This window comes from Eurosta solidaginis, chromosome 1, assembly GCF_040869045.1.
Source record: "Eurosta solidaginis isolate ZX-2024a chromosome 1, ASM4086904v1, whole genome shotgun sequence".
In the NCBI taxonomy this organism is placed as follows: Eukaryota; Metazoa; Arthropoda; class Insecta; order Diptera; family Tephritidae; genus Eurosta; species Eurosta solidaginis.
Genome location: NC_090319.1, coordinates 242,027,337 through 242,044,431, shown reverse-complemented (window position 1 = coordinate 242,044,431; position 17,095 = coordinate 242,027,337).

Genomic DNA, 17,095 nt, shown 5'->3' with positions numbered 1-17,095 from the left:
TAAGCTAATCTGTTGTATATGAGTTTTACTAATTTAATTTTGGTAGTTTTGGGCATACTTAATTTAAATATCTTAATGTTGACTATTTGGAAAAATTTGAAAATTGCACATATGTTATTCAAAGTGATAGATGTAAGGTATATAGTTTGATGGTTTAGTATCTCCAACGACAATTCTTCTTTGAAAAGCAAGTCCAAGACAGTCGTCGATTATGTGCGCAATATTTACAGATGGAGCGTTGCAAAATGTGCATGGTGGTTCAGCAGTGCCCTTGAGACGATGGTTGTGTGTCATAATAGTATGGCCTACACAAAGGCGTACATAGAGTTTTAGTTTGTAGCAGGTGCAATCGGATGGATAGATAGGTTTAGAGCCGGTTGGGCTAAAGAGTTTGTAACGATGTTGGAAATTTGTCCATTCATTGTGGGTATAGGGGCTCCCTGCTTTAAGAAGTCTAGGGTTGTTACGTGTTCGAAGAGGTGCAGTGGTTGTTTAGCAGCTACCTTCGCTTTACCATCCGCTATTTCGTTACCCTTAATGCCTGCGTGACCCGGTATCCCCATTATTTTTAGGTTTCCAGTATTTTCGTAGATTAACTTTCTAATTTTTTTAATCGGTACGTCTTTGTTCCCGTTTAACAGATCCTTTATCGTTGACTGGTTGTCCGTGCATATGACATATTTAGACGTTGCACTAAAAGGAAATTTTACTGCTTCGTGCGGCTTCGGCAGTGAATACAGAGCAGTATGTAGGGAGGGCACCGATAATAACTGTTCTACCAAGATCATTTGCAACTGCAAATATATTACTGGTTCTAGATTTCGAGCCGTCAGTATATAAGAACTACCGTTCAGTTTTATACGGATCGCTTGTTTCATGGAATAGTTGGAGGTATTCGCTGCTACTAGTTGAGCTTTTGTTGTACAAAAATAAGCTGTTTATGAAATAGTTTCTCAGTATATGCCAGTCGGGGTTGTTGTCAATTGGAACCGTTGCCGATGCATTAATGATGTCAAGTTCCTTTGCTATTGCTATACAACGTCCGATTGTTGACTTAATCTCATAGCCGCTAAAGTCTTTTAAAACTTTGATTGACCCGTTGTAAGATGAGCTTATTTTTACAAAAGGGTAGTCTTGGTAATAGTCTATCGGTGCTGGTTAGAATTCTTTCAGCTCTTTGGGGTTATCCACCATCCACTAGTACCGCTCTACTTGGAGAGGTGCGTACGACACGTATCCTTCTTCTGGTAGCTGTATGATATGGAAGATCGATGACCTATAGGTTTGTTTTGGCGCAGTGTCCATATACGGGAAGCACTTATGGAAATATGAAAAGTTGAGGATTTGCTTATTTATATTTTGACACATGAGGACTCACTCCAGGTAGAAATATTTTTTAATATACCTACGACTATAAATATAACTTTCATGCGGCTTAGATCCTTTAGGTCGGAAAATATAACAACGTCATTTGCGTGGATGTGATTGACAGGGGAGAATGATGATATAATGGAATTTAGTTCATTTAATGCAACGGTGAATAACATATCAATCACCATAAAGGGCGAGCTTTGTGAGATGCCATTGAAGAGCTGGTGGAGATTGGATTTGTGGTTAGTGATGCTAGTGAAAAATTTACGGTTAAGGAGGAAGTTTTTACAATATTAAACATATTACTGGCGATTTCCACGGCTTTGGCTGGCGTAAGATCATATGAGCGCCTATGCGATCGAAATGCTTCTCAAAGTCTACATATTGTGACGAATATTAGTATCACTAAGCGAAACTACCGTCACTAAGCCGATAATAAGCAGTATGTACGTAAACAAATCAATCATCATGTACACCAGGCATGCTTAACCAACGAACCGATATCATTTCGTTACGATATTTAACGTTAATAAACGAAACAAAGTCATTTCGTTTCGTTTATTAACGTTAAGAACGTCAAATTAACGAAATGATTTTGTTTCGTTTTCTGCCATATCAAAACGAAATCAAATCGTTTATGTTGATTATTAATTTCAAACTATGCTGGCAAAGCTGATTGATGGCGTAGTCATTAAAGGTGAAAGCATTAGCCAAGCTGATTGCAACTTCTCTCATGAATTTTGACAGTGCGAACATTTCTCAGAGTATTTTTGACATTACCACCAACGAATTACACAAACAAATTACATGGAGTTTGTTTGTGTATGTCCGCTCGCTGTTACCACCTTACGGCTTCACCATGGCTATAGCATTGCCAGCACAATTCAAACACAAAGTATCACGTTTTTCTTAACGTTTTTAACTTTAACGAAAGCTTTCGTTTCGGTTAAAAACGAGATACAATTTATCTTGATAATTTCTTTATCGATAATATTTCGAAGTGTTTCAACGGAAACGGTGGACATTTTTTGATAAACGATTAGCTTAACGTTAAGGTGCATCGCTGATGTACACACAAGGCAGCAGAGAGATACGCACCATCAGCCGAAGTAGTACTCATATATATGCACGCATATGGCTATGCGAGAGACAATAAACTACAAATATACATGTACATATATGGTTGATAACCGTGAAGTTCGCGGTGTTACTAGACCTTAGTATAAATGGGTGAATGAGTTAACAGAAAGCATAAAAGCAGCGAAAGCTGAGTAGTCAGTAATCAGTTTGATTTAAGCACGCTATTGGTTGTGAAGTTAAGTGTTATTGTGAAGTACTTTCAAAGTAGTCTAATAAAGACCTTTTTTGCATTATTGAATATTGAAGTTATTTATTCAACAGTTTAGCGATACGAACGTTAGTAGAATGTGTAAAATAAGCGGAGTTTTCCTGAATTCGTTACAATATGTTCAGCGCAGAGAGGTGCTTCTTTGATTTCATGGTAATAGGGGCTATGTGTTCAAATAGCAGCAGGGGATCAATAACACCTAAGCCTTTTTGGAGTGCGAACTACTTTGCGCTGACGAGGCCTTTGAGTTTTGCAAACCGCGAGATCCTTTTTGCAATGAATTTTCGAAGGTTTTAGACATAATATAGGATTAAGAATATGGGTATGTAACTGGCGATTTGATTATCATTTTCTCCGGGTTTGCGAATGCGGATCATGCCGCAATTTTCCGTTTTTGTTGGAAAGTTCATTCATTTAAAATGGAGTTATATAGATTAACTAGCCTTGCTTTAAGTACGAAAGAAAAGCTTCTAAGGAGTGGATGTCATATTTTGTCTGCGCCTGGGGTTTTTCAGACATTAATGAGAAGACCAAATTGAATTCTTCTATTCCTATAGTGGATTCGATGATTATAGCTTCTGGGTAAGACGAGGGGTTAAAATAATAATCTTGGAAGCCTTCGTCCCCAAGATTGCTAAACTTTGCATGAAAGTTTTACTGATGCGAGTAGTTAGACAAACTTAAGGTAAATTTCTCGGCAATATCAACTGGCTGGTACACGGAGCCATTTTGAGTGTGTATGACGGAGACTTTATTGCTTTGATCAGAACCAGCCAAAGTTTTAATATGTGGACTAGATGTAGGGACGATACTGGCAGGCAGATCATTGAACGATTCTCTCTTTGCGGTTTTTAGTTCTCGTCTGAAAGCAGCATTTGTCTTCTTATATCTAATAAGGTTTTCCTCGGACATGTTGTGTTTGTAGTAGGAGTAAGCCGATTGTTTTGTTTTTCTAAGAACGGAAAGGAGATTCGACCAGTAGGGGAGCCGTGCTGAAAACTGTCTGATGGAAGTTTGCGGGATTGAGATATGTTCGGCTGAGCGAATAATTTTTTTATAGTGGCCGCTTCTTTATTTATCGAAGTGGAGGGTATCTATTTTTTTAAGTGAAATAAGGGATAAATTTAGCTCTCTGTTTGATGCTATAAATATTGGGGTGCTAAGGCTAGTAATTACGGGGAAATGGTCACTTTTGTAGAGGTCGTTAAGAGTTTTAGATGATATTTTTGGGGCTATGCATGTCGATGAGAAAATAAATATCTGTGTGTGAAAAGGTTTGATGTGTAGAGAAGTGAGTTGGTGCACCATCATTAAGTATCGCTAGGTTGGTAATTGGGGCACCCAAAAGGGGGCTCCAAGCGTTAAAATCTTAGAAAAGTTTGAAAGAATATTAGAAATGTCGGGTTGACTGAATTTTTGCTGTGGGGGTATATATCAGTTTATTATAAATATTCTATATCAGTTCGATTTTGGGGTTCAGCTGGGGAGCGTCAGCTATTTACAGCTCAACTAAAAATATGTTTAGTGTTGGTTGAGCTGGAAAAAAAAACAGGCTGGAGGGATGGCTTGACACTCCCCTGTTTGTACTGGGGCCTGTCTTAAGGATAGCTTTTGTCCTCCCAACATGAAGGGACAAATAGTTTTGAAATACATACTACTGATTTTGTGCCTGTCGTGGGGCTATTCAAAAAATAAAAAATTAACATTGTTACGAGAAATAACGGAATTTAAATATAATTGAATAACGGAGCCACTGTGAATAACGGAGCAACATGTGAAATGAAACGACAATTCAGAAAGACTATTTTGATTTTGTACCTGGCCTGGTCATTAACCACTGCCATAAATCCCAAATCCTAAAAAAACAAGTAAGGAAGGCTAAGTTCGGGTGTAACCGAACATTACATACTCAGTTGAGAGCTATAGAGACAAAATAAGGAAAATCACCATGTAGGAAAATGAACCTAGGGTAACCCTGGAATGTGGTTGTATGACATGTGTATCAAATGGAAGGTATTAAAGAGTATTTTAAGAGAGAGTAGGCCATAGTTCTATGGATGGACGCCATTTAGGGATATCGCCATAAAGGTGGACCAGGGCTGACTCTAGAATGTGTTTGTACGATATGGGTATCAAATGAAAGGTGATAATGAGTATTTTAAAAGGGAATGGGCTTTAGTTCTATAGGTGAAGGCCTTTTCGAGAAATCCCCATAAAGGTGGACCAGGGGTGACTCTAGAATATGTTTGTACGATATGGGTATCAAATGAAAGCTGTTAATGAGTATTTTGAAAAGGAGTGATCCTTAGTTCCCTAGGTGGACGCCGTTTCGAGATATCGCCATAAAGGTGCACCAGGGGTGTCTCTAGTTGTACGATATGGGAATCAAATGAAAGGTGTTACTGAGCGTTTTAAGAGGGAGTGGGCATTAGGTCTATAGGTGGACGCCTTTTCGAAATGTCGCCATTAGGGTGGGCCAGGGGTGACTCTAGAATGTGTTTGTACGATATGGGTATCAAACGAAAGGTGTTACTGAGCATTTTAAGAGGGAGTGGGCATTAGGTCCATAGGTGGACGCCTTTTCGAGATATCGCCATTAGGGTGGGCCAGGGGTGACTCTGGAATGTGTTTGTACGATATGGGTATCAAATGAAAGGTGGTAATGAGTATTTTAAAAGGGAGTAATCCTTAGTTCTATAGGTGGACGCCTTTTCGAGATATCGCCATAAAGGTGGACCAAGGGTGACTCTAGAATGTTTGTACGATATGGGTATCAAACGAAAGGTGTTACTGAGCATTTTAAGAGGGAGTGGGCACTAGGTCTATAGGTGGGCGCCTTTTCGAGATATCGCCATTAGGGTGGGCCAGGGTGACTCTAGAATGTGTTTGTACGATATGGGTATCAAATGAAAGGTGGTAATGAGTATTTTAAAAGGGAGTAATCCTCAGTTCTATTAAACCTCAATTGTTGCGGCCACCGTGGTGTGATGGTAGCGTGCTCCGCCTATCACACCGTATGCCCTGGGTTCAACTCCCGGGCAAAGCAACATCAAAATTTTAGAAATAAGATTTTTCAATTAGAAGAAAATTTTTCTAAGCGGGGTCGCCCCTCGGCAGTGTCTGGCAAGCGCTCCGATTGTATTTCTGCCATGAAAAGCTCTCAGTGAAAACTCATCTGCCTTGCAGATGCCGTTCGGAGTCGGCATAAAACATGTAGGTCCCGTCTGGCCAATTTGTAGGGAAAAATCAAGAGGAGCACGACGCAAATTGGAAGAGAAGCTCGGCCTTAGATCTCTTCGGAGGTTATCGCGCCTTACATTTATTTTTTTTATTTTTTAATCCTCAGTTCTATAGGTGGACGCCTTTTCGAGATATCGCCATAAAGGTTGACCAAGGGTGACTCTAGAATGTTTGTACGATATGGGTATCAAACGAAAGGTGTTACTGAGCATTTTAAGAGGGAATGGGCATTAGGTCTATAGGTGGACGCCTTTTCGATATATCGCCAATAGGGTGGGCCAGGGGTGACTCTAGAATGTTTGTACGATATGGGTATCAAACGAAAGGTGTTACTGAGCATTTTAAGAGGGAGTGGGCATTAGGTCTATAGGTGGACGCCTTTTCGAGATATCGCCATTAGGGTGGGCCAGGGTGACTCTAGAATGTTTGTACGATATGGGTATCAAAGGAAAGGTGTTACTGAGCATTTTAAGAGGGAGTGGACATTAGGTCTATAGGTGGACGCCTTTTCGAGATATCGCCATTAGGGTGGGCCAGGGGTGACTCTAGAATGTTTTTACGATATGGGTATCAAACGAAAGGTGTTACTGAGCATTTTAAGAGGGAGTGGGCATTAGGTCTATAGGTGCACGCCTTTTCGAGATATCGCCATTAGGGTGGGCCAGGGTTGACTCTAGAATGTGTTTGTACGATATGGATATCAAATTAAAGGTATTAATGAGGGTTTCAAAAGCGAGTGGCCCTTAGATGTATATGTGAAGGCGTTCTCGCGATATCGACCAAATGTGGATCAGGTGATCCAGAAAATCATCTGTCGGGTACTGCTAATTTATTTATATATTCAATAACACTAACAGTATTCCTGCCAAGATTCCAAGGCCTGTTGATTTCGCCTTGTAGAACTTTTTCATTTTCTTCTACTTAATATGGTAGGTGTCACACCCATTTTACAAAGTTTTTTCCAAAGTTATATTTTGCGTCAATAAACTAATCCAGTTACCATGCTTCATCCCTTTTTTCGTATTTGGTATAGAATTATGGCATTTTTTTAATTTTTCGTAATTTTCGATATCGATAAAGTGGGCGTGGTTATGGTCGGATTTCGGCCATTTTTTATACCAAGATAAAGTGAGTTCAGATAAGTACGTGAGCTAAGTTTAGTAAAGATATATCGGTTTTTGCTCAAGTTATTGTGTTAACGGCCGAGCGGAAGGACAGACGGTGGACTGTGTATAAAAACTGGGCGTGGCTTCCACCGATTTCGACCATTTTCACAGAGAACAGTTAACGCCGTAGAATCTATGCTCCTACCAAATTTCAAAAGGATTGGTAAATTTTTGTTCGACTTATGGCATTAAAAAAATTCTAGACACACTAAATGAAAATGGGCGGAGCCACGCCCATTTTGAAATTTTCTTTTATTTTTGTATTTTGTTGCATCATATCATTACTGGAGTTGAATTTTGACTTAATTTACTTATATACAGTAAAGATATTAAATTTTTTGTTAAAATTTGAATTAAAAAAAATTTTTTTTTAAAAAGTGGGCGTGTTCTTCATCCAATTTTGCAAATTTTTATTTAGCACATATATAGTAACAGTAGTAACGTTCCTGCCAAATTTCATCATGATATCTTCAACGACTGCCAAATTACAGCTTGCAAAACTTTTAAATTACCTTCTTGTAAAAGTGGGCGGTGCCACGCCCATTGTCCAAAATCTTACTTATTTTCTATTCTGCGTCATAACGTCAACCCATCTACCAAGTTTCATCGCTTTAACCGCATTTGGCAATGAATTATCGCATTTTTTCGGTTTTTCGAAATTTTCGATATCGAAAAAGTGGGCGTGGTTATAGTCCGATATCGTTCATTTTAAATAGCGATCTGAGATGAGTGCTCAGGAACCTACATACCAAATTTCATCAAGATACCTCAAAATTTACTCAAGTTATCGTGTTAACGGACGGACGGACGGACGGACGGACATGGCTCAATCAAATTTTTTTAGATCCTGATTATTTTGATATATGGAAGTCTATATCTATCTCGATTCCTTTATATATGTACAACCAACCGTTATCCAATCAAACTTAATATACTCTGTGAGCTCTGCTCAACTGAGTATAAAAAGATATTCTATAGCCAACATCAATTTCCACCGCCAGCACTGCAATGTTAGAGGTTATTGCGATTGTGTTAGCGATTTTCGAACTAATAAAGCAATACCTTGGTTGCAAGTGGTGTTGGTCGGTAGGTTGTGGAAATACCCAACATAGTTGTTAGGTACAAATGCGGTTTTACTTATTGGCAGGTGGGTTTCCTGCAAAGCTATGATATCAGGTGAGTTTTCTTTGATGATAATGTTTAGATCGGGATAGTTGTTAAACATGCCACGTAGTTATATTCCATTGCATGATCTTCATGTTTTATTATTGGATTTGTGTATTGGGAGTTAGAGTTGTGAATAGAGAAGATGTGCTATTTGGCTGAGAGAGAAAATTATTGAGAAGTAGTGAATTTGTTGCAGAGTATTCAACTGCTTGTAGTGAGAATTTGTCCAGTGAGTTTGTTGTTGTTGTACTCTTTTGTTTGTTATATTGTTCATGTCAAGCTCTTGAGAAAAGTTGTCTATTGAATTTGTTTGTTCTAGGGCAGTGGTCACCAAAATTGAAACTGTGGCTGTGTTAGTAAGAGAACAGGTACGACGTATGCACGTATGTTAGCTAACAATATGCTACACAAATACTATTTTATTGCTTGGGACTAACAAAAAATTTAAATAAAATATATTGCTAGTATCTAATAACTAGCACATTATGCGCATGGGCGTTTGTTTACAATATATCAACTTGGAAACGCGAAAATAAACGATATCCTTCGCTGATGTTGCTACTTTGCTTGTTCAGCGAATACTAAACGAAATAGAAAATAACAGCCTTTTTTTTACACCTATATTCGTTTACGTTTGCGCGTAAAAAAACGCTTATTCTCACTTAGATAATGCTTAGGAGACCCATCTAGCGGCAACTAGCTACATAAATTGTTGTACCGAAAAGCGCAGACACAAACCTCTGGTGGCCATAGTGTATCTGTAACATATAGCTGAATCGGTTGCGATGAATAGTGGACACACACGATTTTTATAGGTGATACATAGAATTAGTACACATATTTCATTTGCATCTGAGTATAATGCTTATTGAAATTAAAAAAAAAAAAATAAATAAATGTAAGGCGCGATAACCTCCGAAGAGATCTAAGGCCGAGCTTCTCTTCCAATTTGCGTCGTGCTCCTCTTGATTTTCTCTACAAATTGGCCGGACCGGACCTACATGTTTTATGCCGACTCCGAACGGCATCTGCAAGGCAGATGAGTTTTCGCTGAGAGCTTTTCATGGCAGAAATACACTCGGAGCGCTTGCCAGTCACTGCCGAGGGGCGACCCCGCTTAGAAAAAATTTCTTCTAATTGAAAAACCTTATTTCTAAAATTTTGATGTTGGTTTGCCCGGGAGTTGAACCCAGGGCATACGGTGTGATAGGCGGAGCACGCTACCATCACACCACGGTGGCCGCCATTTAGGAGTACTAATAAAGTTTGACGCTTAGCAGTCCATTTAAAGTTTAAGCGTAAACTAGAGATATACGCCGCCCTTCTACTCCGCCGCCGCCGCCGATTTTAGTCGTTTTTCGCATGCCGCCGCCGAATGTCAAAAATATCATTTTATCATATTTAATTTCACAACCTTCGATAACATTGACGATGTCATTTATGTATATAAGAAATAGTATAGGTGCCAATACTGTGCCTTGAGGTAACCCTATTTGTGCCTCTAATTCATCCGAAGTCACAGCATTTATAACTGTTTTCTCCTTTCTCTGCTTCAAATAGTTTCGGAACCATTTAAGTTCAATATCAGTTATGCCAATCCTTGCTTAGATAATGCTTAGGAGACCCATCTAGCGACAGTGGTTAAATAACCAGCTGCAGTCACAGGGTGTACCGAAAAGCGGAGACACAACCCTATGATGGCCATAGGGTATAACATATAGCTGAATCAGTTGCGATGAATTGTGGACACATAGAATACATAGAATTAGTGTATAGGGTGAAGCATAGACACATATTTCAGTTACATCTGAGTATAATGCGTTTTGAAATTTAGTAGTACACATTTTATACGCAGCAATTTCAGAGGTGTATTTAAAGTTTGACGTTTAGCAGTCCATATAAAGTTTAAGCGTATAGACGTTTACGTGTAAAAAAAAACACGGCTAATATCTCTCTATCCACCGTTTCAAAAGCTCTTTTGATGTCAAAGAAAACTGAAACCACTACTTTTTTTGGTTTAGCTCTTCTTTCCCATCAGTTATCACCAAGTTCTGCGCTGTCTCACAGGAATGTTTTTTCCTAAATCCTGACTGTTGGTAGACTAGTATATTATTTACTTCAAGATGATTCACCAACTGATTCTTAACAACGATTTCGAGAATTTTAGAACCACTTGGCAGGGTATTTATGGAACTCAGCTCTTCAGGTTGCTTTGTCTTTTTAACTTTTTCCACAGGTATTATTGTTGACGTTTTCCACATTTCAGGTACCACACCATCCTCTAAGCTGTTATTGATTATTTGAGCATAGAAATATCCGGTATACGATATAGAATCTTTTAGTACACCTTCGGATAGAAGTTTTCTTCCACCTATTTTATGTTTAAAGTCTTTTAGGATATTAATAACATCATCGGTGGTAATTTTAGCAAACTTTAATTTTGAATGGACTTGTGTATCCTCTAGTGCTACTAGACAGGTTTCAATGTTATTTTTAATTCCAGTGACGCTGTTTACAAAAAATCTATTTAGACCATTAGCCAGATCGGTTTCGTTTTCAACCAGTATGCCATCCAGTATCACCTTTTTTATCTCTTCGTTATCTTTAGTAAGGTTAACCATTTGTTTGAGATATTTCCACATTTCTTTAGCATTATTTTCACTCATAATGATTTTATTCTCCATGTACTTTATTTTTTTTAAATTGACTAATTTTTTGTATGACCTATTTATATTTTTATATTCATCCCACTCTCCAGTTTGTAACGCACGCGTGTACATATTTTATTTGTATTTATTCATTTGTGCCAATTCTCTGTCAGACCATTTATTCATTAACTTGATATGCACTTCTTTCTCTTAGGTTAAATTTTCCTTAGCCTTAATCATTATGTTATTAATTAATTCAACTTTCACATCAATTGAGGGGATGTGTGGAATAACGGTATAAATCAAGAATCAACCTTTTGGGAAAAGTGAAAAAAAACTTAATAATGCAGGTGAAAATAAATTTATAATAATCCTACTTGGTAGGATTTTAGATAGTATGATTCTTTGATAAGAAAAAGTAACACATTTTATATATACATAATTTTATTAGAATATGGATGATTTATTTTTTTTTTTTTTGATTTATACCGTTATTCCATAGATCGAATATCAAATATTTTGATTGAGATTCTTTATTAAACAAAATAGTAGATAAATTAATAACCATTGTTAAATACATTATATTCTTTATTTAGATGTGCTTATAATTATTTTTTATTTCCTTTTGTTATTTTTAGTAATCTTTTTTTTACTTTTATCATTTTTAAACTTTTTCTATTTTTCACAATGGAGTTCTCTGTCTGCTTAGTCGTTTTTGAAACCACTTCAATTCTTTTATTTGTCAGTTCTTTCTGTTCTACGACATTGAATATATTTTCATACCATTTCGATGCTTCACTACTGCAAAATTTTATTAGAGAGTTATACCGTTTTTCCATAAATGAAGGTAATATCTTTGTTAAATATCACTATTATTTTCTAAGATTAATATGGTATGTGTAAGTAATCGTGCTCTTTTTATTTAGTTGATTTATGGAAAAACGGTATAACTCGACTTATACCATTATTCCACACATCCCCTCAATTGATATGTTTATATTAAAGTTGAAATTAAATGATCTAAGGATGCTTATTAATAGCCGTGTTTTTTTTTTACACGCGTATACGTTTCGTTTGCGCGTGAAAAAAAAGCCTATCCTCGCTTAGATAATGCTTAGGAGACCCATCTATGGGCTGTGGTTAAACAACTAGCTACAGCAATAAGGTGTACCGAAAAGCGGAGACACAACGTTCTGATGGCCATAGGATATAACATATAGCTGAATCAGTTGGGATGAATTGTGGACACATATAGAATACATAGAATTAATGTAGAGGGTGAAACAAAGACACATATTTTAGTTACATGTGAGTATAATGCGTATTGAAATTTAGTAGGACAAAATTTATGCGCAGAAATTTCAGAGGTGTATTTAAAGTTTGTCGCTTGGCAGTCCATATAAAGGTTAAGCGTAAACGGATATACGCGTGTTAAAAAACACGGCTAATATATCACTATTATATTTGCCCCAAGCTATGATTTTCTTAGTCAGTCTCTTCTTGTATACTTTGTACGTTTTAATATTAAATTTTATAGTTTCATGATCAGATATTTTGTATTCCTGAAAATTATTACAGTGAATTTCATCCGAGTTTGAAAATAATAAATCAATTTTCGGTTCACTTGTATCTGTGATTTGCGTATTAAATTCTCTTTTTTGGCTCATACCCATCACAGCAAATATCTCATTTAATTTACAATTGTTTTTGTTTTTATCGGCCTATTAATAAATCATTCATGGTTCGAATCGAGCTCAAGGCCAGAACAATAATTTTTTTCCAATGATAATTATTGTTATTTTTTATTTTTTTTTATTTTTCTAAATTTGAAAAATTGTATTTTGTTTTTGGAATAGTAATTAGAAAATTTTTCAGACAACCTGCCATAGCTGCGCAGATATATCCATTTCGAAGGGTGCTAAGCCTTCATCATCAGTACGCTTTAGGCATGCTGCGCTAACCATTTATCTATACAGCGGTGGTTTGTTTGACTGGCAAATTTGCTACTTATATTCCTTTTTACCAATTATATATATTCAGTGTTGCGCCATCTGGTGCAAATCACTGATAATGCTGGATTTTTGTTTATTGTCAATTACTTTGTTTAACATTCCCAAGTGCTCATGGTTTATTAACAATTGTTTTTGTTTTTATCGGCCTATTGATAAATCATTCAAGTTTCGAATCGAGCTCAAGGCCAGAACAATAACTTTTTTCCAATGATAATTATTGTTATTTTTTTTTTTATTCCAAAAACAAAATACAATTTTTCAAATTTAGAAAATTAAAAAAAAAAAATAACAATAATTATCATTGGAAAAAAATTATTGGTCTGGCTTTGAGCTCGATTCGAACCTTGAATGATTTATCAATAGGCCGATAAAAACAAAAACAATTGTCAACAAACCATGAGCACTTGGGAATGTCAAACAAAGTAATTGGCAATAAACAAACATCCAGCATTATCAGTGATTTGCACCAGATGGCGCAACACTGAATAAATATAGCTGTCTGAAAAATTTTCTAATTACTATTCCAAAAACAAAATACAATTTTTCAAATTTAGAAAATTAAAAAAAAAATAACAATAATTATCACTGGAAAAAAATTATTGTTCTGGCCTTGAGCTCGATTCGAACCTTGAATGATTTATCAATAGGCCGATAAAAACAAAAACAATTGTTAATAAACCATGAGCACTTGGGAATGTCAAACAAAGTAATTGACAATAAACAAAAATCCAGCATTATCAGTGATTTGCACCATATGGCGCAACACTGAATAAATATAGTTAGTAAAAAGGAATAGAAGTAGCAAATTTGCCAGTCAAACAAACCACCGCTGTATAGCTAAATGGTTAGCGCAGCATACCTAAAGCGTACTGATGATGAAGGCTTAGCACCATTCGAAATGGATCTATCTGCGCAGCTATGGTAGGTTGTCTGAAAAATTTTCTAATTACTATTCCAAAAACAAAATACAATTTTTCAAATTTAGAAAATTAAAAAAAAAATAACAATAATATTCATTGGAAAAAAATTATTGTTCTGGCCTTGAGCTCGATTCGAACCTTGAATCATTTCATTTACTACTATATGTTGAAATGCAGTTCATGTCAATATTAAAATCACGGACTACTATATTATGGTTACTTTTTTTTTCATATTTATCAATTAGAATTTCATTTAGGTATTCTACAAAAACTGCATCACTAGTGCTTGGCGAGTGGTACAGATCTCCAATGTGCCACCTTTTGTCAACCTTTTTCAGTTTTATTACAATGCACCATACGTTTTCATTTATGTTATCATTATAAATTACTTTAACATCAATTGTACCATGTAAATAAACAGGAGGTGTTCCTGTGTGCCTGCTATGGTAATCACATCTTCCGCCAACACTTTCAACTCTGATTTGTTAGCTACTAGGATTTATTTTTAAATAGATGCATTTAAAGTCATACGTTGCATAACATTAGCATGATCTAGGTGAGCCAGTGGTCTGATTGTAAGTTGCTAATACCCTAGGCTTTGTCTGCTATTGCATGGGTGATTGGTGTCAAACCCTAGATTTAATTTCTCATTAGCTCTAATACAATTCATGCACATGTTTTTAGGTTGCTCCTTGCACTCCATGGTTTTATATTTACCTAAGCATTTGCTACAAACATCTTCATTGTTGCATTCACTAGCTTCGTGGTTGTATCCTTTACATTTAAAACACATTGTTATATCAACACCATCGTATACTTTGCATCTTTCCCATCCGATGTTCAGCTTATCTAATTTTAACGCTTCAATAAATATTTCCACATCCACCTCAACTATTGCATTATAATAATTTGTGAGACTAACTTAAACAACATTAGGGGGACTCATGAAAGCATATAAACTTATAACGTCTAAAATTATATTCATTTACACACACTGTTATATGAACGCACCTAGTAATATTCTTGTTAAACTTGATTGTTTATCAGCTGTATTATTGCCAAACACAATTTTTTTGATTGTTATACAAATTAAAAAATGCCAAGATTAAGTGAAAAATCAAAACTAAAACGTCTTTACTTGCTGATCATGGTTCAATTATAAGGTTGGCTCATCTCATCAGCTAATTTTATTTATTTCGTTGCATGGCCGAAGGGATTGTCAAAAGGATATGGCAAACTCAAAATGAAACCAACACATTGGGAACGTTTCCTTACACATACAAAAACTGCTAAGTTTTATGTTTCCATTCCATATAATTCGCACCAACACCAATACACAGATTTTGACAATTTAACAGACATATTTTGTTGCTTTATAGATGATCCAACCATATAATTGAACCATGCTTGCTGATGTTGGAGATTTCTGATGAAAATGCCTGCTGTAATGTCTGCAAGGTTGCATTCCTTTGAGTTTACCGCGTTTACACAATGAAATGTGCGCGTAAATTTATACAAATTGTGTAAATGATTTTTCATACAAAATTTGACAGCTCGTTTACGCACTAGATAAATTTATACGTTTACACACTTCATAAGGTATTTATAAGGTTACATGAGTCCCCCTATTATATTGCTTAATAATTTTTACTTCTTGTTCAAGGCATTTATTTTGTTTTCCTAGACACTCAGTTAATTCATCAGCATTATTTTCAAATTGCATACCTGTTATAAATAGTCTTGGTTTATATTCACGAAGTATCTTTATCTCATATTCATTACTAATTTCGATGTCCATTATTTCTTTAATTTTGTCTCTTTCATTTTCATCAACGCTATCGATCACCATAATACCATTATTACCAGCTTGAATGTCTGTTATCTTTAGTTCCTAAGGATTAATTTTATTGTTTAGATCTTTCTTGGTTTTTTCACACGTTTGTTATACTCAGTTGAGCAGAGCTCACAGAGTATATTAAGTTTGATTGGATAACGGTTGGTTGTACATATATAAAGGAATCGAGATAGATATAGACTTCCATATATCAAAATAATCAGGATCGAAAAAAAATTTGATTGAGCCCTGTCCGTCCGTCCGTCCGTCCGTCCGTCCGTCCGTCCGTCCGTTAACACGATAACTTGAGTAAATTTTGAGGTATCTTGATGAAATTTGGTATGTAGATTTCTGAGCACTCATCTCAGATCGCTATTTAAAATGAACGATATCGGACTATAACCACGCCCACTTTTTCGATATCGAAAATTTCGAAAAACCGAAAAAGTGCGATAATTCATTACAAAAGACCGATAAAGCGACGAAACTTGGTAGATGAGTTGAACTTATGACGCAGAATAGAAAATTAGTAACATTTTGGACAATGGGCGTGGCACCGCCCACTTTTAAAAGAAGGTAATTTAAAAATTCTGCAAGGTGTAATTTGGCAGTCGTTGAAGATATCTTGATGAAATTTGTCAGGAACGTTACTACTATTACTATATGTACGCTTAATAAAAATTAGCAAAATCGGGGAAGGACCACGCCCACTTTTAAAAAAAATTTTTTTTTAAAGTAAAATTTTTACAAAAAATTTAATATCTTTACAGTATATAAGTAAATTCTGTCAACATTCAACTCCAGTAATGATATGGTGCAACAAAATACAAAAATAAAAGAAAATTTCAAAATGGGCGTGGCTCCGCCCTTTTTCATTTAATTTGTCTAGGATACTTTTAACGCCATAAGTCGAACAAAAATTAACCGATCCTTTTGAAATTTGGTAGGGGAGTAGATTTTACGACGTTAACTGTTTTCTGTGAAAATAGGCGAAATCGGTTGATGCCACGCCCAGTTTTATACACAGTCGTCCGTCCGTCCGTCCGTCTGCCCGTTAACACGATAACTTGAGTAAATATTGAGGTATCTTCATGAAATTTGGTATATATGTTCCTGGGCACTCATCTCAGATCGCTATTTAAAATGAACGATATCGGACAATAACCACGCCCAATTTTTCGATATCGAAAATTTCGAAAAATCAAAAAAGTGCGATAATTCATTACCAAATACGCATTAAGCGATGAAACTTGGTAGGTGAGTTGAGCTTATGACGCAAAATAGAAAACTAGTAAAATTTTGGCCATTGGGCGTGGCACCGCCCACTTTTAAATGAAGGTAATTTAGAAGTTTTGCAAGCTGTAATCTGGCAGTCGTTAAAGATATCAT